Source organism: Macaca mulatta, chromosome 4, assembly GCF_049350105.2.
Source record: "Macaca mulatta isolate MMU2019108-1 chromosome 4, T2T-MMU8v2.0, whole genome shotgun sequence".
Lineage (NCBI taxonomy): Eukaryota > Metazoa > Chordata > Mammalia > Primates > Cercopithecidae > Macaca > Macaca mulatta.
This window is the reverse complement of record NC_133409.1, coordinates 127,785,018-127,791,159: the sequence shown is the minus strand read 5'-3', so window position 1 is coordinate 127,791,159 and position 6,142 is coordinate 127,785,018. Positions and strand designations below refer to the sequence as shown.

At 35.7% G+C, this 6,142-nt stretch overlaps 1 pseudogene; it reads right to left on the bottom strand.

The window, feature by feature from the left end:
- Positions 1-285: 285 nt before the first annotated feature.
- Positions 286-5,811, bottom strand: LOC714628 (methylosome subunit pICln pseudogene; annotated as a pseudogene).
- Between the last annotated feature and the right edge of the window lie 331 nt (positions 5,812-6,142).

The following is a 6,142-nucleotide window of genomic DNA, read 5'->3' as shown; positions in this document are numbered from 1 at the left end:
TTCTGCTAGTGACAACTTGTTATCTCAGCACAGTCTGTCTCAAGAAAGAACTGGTTCAGGTTGGGTTTTGGAAAAGGAAAAAGACTTTCATCAACTTTGCTCCAGAGTGGAAAAGGCATCAAGTCTCTCCTACAGTTGGGAGCAGAATTTTTTGTTGTTGTTGCTTTTTGTTTTTGTTTGTTTGTATGAGATGGAGTTTCATTCTTGTTGCCCAGGCTGAAGTGCAATGGCATGATCTCTGCTCACCGCAATAGGAGCAGAATCTCAAACCTGCATAAATTATTTTCAGTGATCAACATCTGTATCCTCAAACTGTCCAGCAACTGTTGGTGTGATATCCACCTCCATCCCATCTTCATAATCTAATTGAATCTTCTCTCCTGACCCCAGCCATATTATACTGGCTGTTCACAGACTGAGAAACCTTTTCTTCTAATCTCTCCAATGTGGGCTGGACTTCTTCTGTTAATGGAATAATCCATCTTCATAGCTGTAAAATGTAGGGATGTCCCCTTGTCCTCATTCATGTGTTTCCACATCATATTCTTTCCATCGTAGTCATCTGAATCCTCATCCTCAGGATCTGGCATTCACACATTGCAGTGAACATTGCCTCCAATGCTGATTTATCACTAGGTACAAATATAAATTCAGAATAAGTTCAACATAATCATCACTGTCTTCCTCTTCTTCATCAGCAACAGATTCTTTGGATTCTTCAAATTTGTCATTCACTGTAACATACAAATGTTCTCCTAGACAGTCAGGTCGGTCCCTGGATAATGCACATAAACTAATGGTGGGATAGTCCAGTGAGAATCCTAATCCAGAGCCATCTAACTAAGACAGGTGGCTCTCAGCGATGTAAAGGGTACCGATGCGGAGGCCCTTCCTTTTCAGCACAGCCTTGGTGTCTGGCTGCTGCCGCAGATGCCCCTCTGCCAGCTCAGGTAGCAGGAAACGATTTCGGCATATATTTCTCAGTGTACCGCAATGTTAGCATTACACCGCCAAAACTCCAACTCAGGTCAACAGAAACCTCACTGCAAAATCCAATGGTTACTTTTATAACATATCTGGTTTCATTTTTCTGCAGTATTTAAAAGAGTTTACTATGACTTTTGTCTTCAAATACTTCTCCCTCTTAGCTACTATGGGCAGCTATCTCAAAGTATTCCTATGACCTTTGTGTTGTCCTCCCCACACTAGGCCCTCCATTTTCTTTGCTGACTATGTACTAGTATTTGTAGGGCTTCAGTTGTGCATATTTGTTTAGTTTCACTTGACATATTAATTTCTATGAAATGTATTAATATCTCATCTCACTAACTTAAGCCTTTTTCATTTGTAATATGGATTATTGAAACAATTCTCAGTGGTTTTCCTTCTCCCAGTCTTCCTCAAATTAATCATCTACATTGCTGTAAGAGTAATACTTCTATGTTAATTAGACCACCAAATTACTCCCATGCTTAAACAATTTTAGTGGGCTCTATACCCTCTCTAGGATAAAAGTCAAATGCACTCATGGATCTCTCTTGCTAGCCTTTACCCTTCATCTTCATCTGGTCCCCAGTTTGAACTGATTAACCATGCATCAGAATGCCTAGAGCATCCTTTTAACAATTTCTTTTTCCTCAAAAGTTCCCTATAATCTGTCAGGGCTTTGATGAAATTTTATATAACCCTATTTCTACATCCAGAGTATAGGTTAACTGTTTCTTCAGTGAGTTCATATGGCTACCCATTCATAATCATCCTAACATTTCATATACCATATTGCAGTTGACAATTTACAATTTATTGCCCACCAGACTACAAATTTTTTGAGGACAAGGACTTTGTCTTATCTTCATATCTAGCATGGTATCTGATACAAATTAAAATTTCTGATAATTTTTAAAATTTTTAAGTTGTTGTGGGCACATAGTAGGTATGGGATATATTTTGACAGGAGCATGCAATGTATAATAATCACATCAGGGTAAATTAGATATCCATCACCCCAAGCATTTATACTTCATATTACAAATGATCCAATTACACTCTTTTGGCTATTTTAAAATGTATGATTAAATTAATTATAGTTATCATGTTCTATCAAATACTGGATCTTTTTCATTCTTTCTAACTACTTTTTGGTACCCATTGGCTATCCCCACTTCCCTTGCCCCACTCTACTTCCCAGCCTCTGGTAACTGTCATTCTACCCACTATCTCCATGAGTTCCATGGTTCTAATTTTTACCTCTCACAAATAAGTGAGAACATACAAAGTCTGTCTTTTTGTACCAGGCTTTTATCACTTAACATAATGACCTCTAGTTGGATTTTTGTATATGGCAAGAGATTGGGAACTAGTTTTATTCTTCTGCCTGTGGATATCCAGTTTTCCCAGCACCATTTTTGAAGAAACTCTCCTTCTCCAACTGTATGTTCCTGGCACCTCTGTCAAAAATAAGTTCACTGTGTATGTATAGATTTGTTTCTGGGTTCTCTATTCTGTTCTACTGGTCTATGTGTCTGTTTTTATGCCAGTGTCATGCTTTTTTGGTTGCTATAGCTGTGTAGTATTATTTGAAGTCAGATAATGTGATTCCTCCAGTCTCGCTCTTTTTGCTCAAGATAGCTGTGACTATTCTGGGTCTTTTGTAATTCTGTATAAATTTTAGGATTTTTTTTCTATTTCTGGGAAGAATGTAGTTTGTATTTTGACAGGGATTGAATTGAATCTGTAGATTGCTTTGGGTAGTATGGAAATTTTGACAATATTGATTATTCCAATCCATGAACATGAAATGCCTTCTCATTTTACTGTGTCCTCTTCAGTTTCTTGCATCAAATTTTTTTTATAGTTTTCATTGGATCTTTCACATCTTTGGTTAATTTCCAGGTATTTAACTTGCTTTGTACCTATTGTAAATGGGATTACTTTTTAAATTTCTTTTTCAGGTTATTTGCTTTTGGCATATAAAAATACTCCTGATTTTTCTATATTGATTTTGAATACTGCAAATTTACTGAATTTATCAGTTCTAATAGTTTTTTTTGTGTGTGTGAAATCTTTAGCTTTTTCCAAATATGAGATCATATCATTTGGAAACAAGGATAATTTGACCTCTTCCTTTCCAATTTGGATGTCTTTTTCTTTCTTTTGTCTGTTTGATCTAGCTGGAACTTTCAGTGCTGTGTTGGATAACAGTAGTGCTTCTGGGCATCCTTGTCATGTTCCAGATATTCAAGGAAATGTATTTCAGTGTTTTTTGTTGTTGTTGTTATTGTTTGTTTGTTTGTTTTTCTATTATGATACTAGCTGTGGATTTGTCATACATGGCTTTTATTATGTTGAAGTATGTTTCTTGTATACCCATTTCTTACTGTATTTATCAAGAGGGGATGTTAAACTTCATTATTTTTCAGCATCAATTGAAATGATTCTATGGCTTTTGTCCTTCATTCTGTTGATATAATGTATCACATTGGTTTGCATATGTTGAGTCATCCTTGTGTCCTTGCGATATATCCCAAAGATCATGACAAATGATCTTTTTAATGTGTTGTTGAATTTGGTTTGCTAGTATTTTATAAGGTTTTTACATTAATATTCATCAGGGATATTGGCTTGTAGTTTTTTTTTTTTTTTTTTTTCTTTGATTTATCTTTGGTCTTGGTGTCAGGGTACTACTGGCCCTGTAGGATGAGTTTGGAAGTACTCACTTCTCTAAATTTTGGGATAGTTTGGGATTGTATGAGTGTTATTTTATTTTTTTAATGTTTGGCAAAATTGAGCAGTGAAGCCATTGGGTCCCAGGTTTTACTTTGGAGACTATTTCTTACAGCTTTGATTTCATTACTTGTTATTCATCTGTTTAGGTTTTTTATTTCTTCATGGTTCAATGTTGGTAGATGGTATGTGTCTAAAAATTTATCCATTTCTTCTAGGTTTTCCAACTTATTGGCATAGAGTTGCTCATAGTAGCCTCAAATTTTTGAGTTATTGGTTGTAATGTCTCCTTTTTCATTTTTGATGTTATTTGAGTCTGTCTAAACATTTGTCAAGTTTATTCTTTATCTAAAGGTTAGTCAAGTTTCTTTTCAGAAAGCAACTTTTAGTTTCATTAATCTTTTGTATTGTTTTGTTCATTCAAATTTACGTTCTAATTTTTACTGTGTCTATTCTTCTAAATTTGGATTTAGTTTGTTCCTGCTTTCCTAGTTCTTTAAGATGCCTCATTAGGTTCTTTATGTGAAGTGTATCTTCTTTTCTAATGTGGTTAGCTATAAACTTCCTTCTCAGTACTGCTTTTACCGTACCCCATAGGTTTTGGTATGTTGTGTTTCCATAATCATTTGTTTCAAAATACTTTTCAATTTATTTAATTTGTTCATTGACCCACTCATCATTCAGGAATATAATGTTTAATTTTCATGTGTTTGTACAGTTTCCAAAAATTCCTCTTATCAATTGTTTTATTCCCTTGTCATCAGATAAGGTTTGATATAATTTCAACATTTTGAATGTTTAAGTCTTGTTTTGTGGCTTAGCATATAGTCTATCCTTGAGAATAATTCATGTGCTGAGGAGAAAAATGTTTATTCTGCAGGTGTTGGATACAATGCCCTGTAAATATATATTAGGTCTATTTGTTCCATGGTGCATATTAAGTCCAATATTTATTTGTTAATTTTCTGTCTTAAATAACCTGTCCACTGCTGATAGTGGGGTGTTGAAGTCTCCAGCTATTATTGTATTAGTCTCTCTCCAGCTCTAATAATATTTACTATATATATCATAGTGCTTCATGTTGGGTGCATATATATTTACAATTATGTCTTCTTGCTAAATTGACTCCTTTATCATCATGTCATAATGTTCTTTGTCTATTCATGTTTGAAGGGTATTGTCACGGGACATACTATTCTCAGGTAGAAGCTTTTTTTGTTTTTTTCTGTCAGCAATTTAAATGTCATGCTACTCTCTCCTGGTCTATGAGGTTTCCACTGAGAAGTCTGCTGCCAGACATATTGGAACTTTATTGTTTGTAATTTATTCCTTTCCTTTGTTACTTTTAGAATCCCTTATCCTTGACCTTTTGGGGTTTGATTATTGAATGATTTGAGGTAGTCATCTTTGGGTTAAATCTGATTGGTGTTCTGTAACCTTCTTGTATTTGAGTATTGATAATCTTCCTCTAGGTTTGAGAAGTTCTGTATCATCCCTTTGAATAAACTTTCTACCCCTAGTACTCTCTCTCTCTGCCTCTTCTTTAAGGCCAATAACTCTTAGATTTGCCTTTTGGAGGCTATTTTCTAGACCTTAAATGTGCCACATTCTGTTTTGTTCTTTGGTCTGCTCTGTATATTTTCAAATAGCCTGTCTTCAGGCTCACTAATTCTTTCTTCTGCTTGATCAGTTCTGCTACTAAGAGACTCTAATGCATTTTTAGTATGTCAGTTATATTTTCAGCTCCAGAATTTCTACTGGATTCCACCTAATTATTTCAATTTCTTTGCTAAATGTATCTGATAATATCCTGAATTCTTTCTGTGTGTTATCTGTAATTCCTTTGTGTCCACAAAACAACTATTTTGAATTATCTGTTTGAAAGATCACACATCTGTCTCTCTATTGGTCCCTGGTGCCTTAGGTGAGGTCATGTTTTCCTGGATACTCTGATGCTTGTGGATGTTCATTGGTGTCTGGGCATTGAAGAGTGAGGTATTTATTATAGTCGTCATAGTCTAGGTTTGTTTGTACCTGTACTCCTTGGGAAGCCTTTCCAGGTATTTGAAGGGACTTGAGTGTTTTCATCTATGCTTTTGGTTACTGTAGCCATATCTTTGAATTAGAGGGGACCCCAAGCCCAATAATGCTATGGTTCTTGCAGACTCACAGGGGTATTGCCTTGGTGGTCTTGGATAAGATCTGGAAGAATTCTCTGGATTACCAGGCAGAGACTCTTGTTTTCTTTCCTTACTTTCTCTCAAACAAATGGAGTTTCTCTCTCCATGCTGAGCTGCCTGGAGCTGGGGGAAGGGTGACACAAGCACCCTTGTGGCCATCAATACTGGAACTGCACTGGGTCAGACCTGAAGCTAGCATAGCACTGGGTTTTGCCCAAGGCCCACTGTAACTACTACCT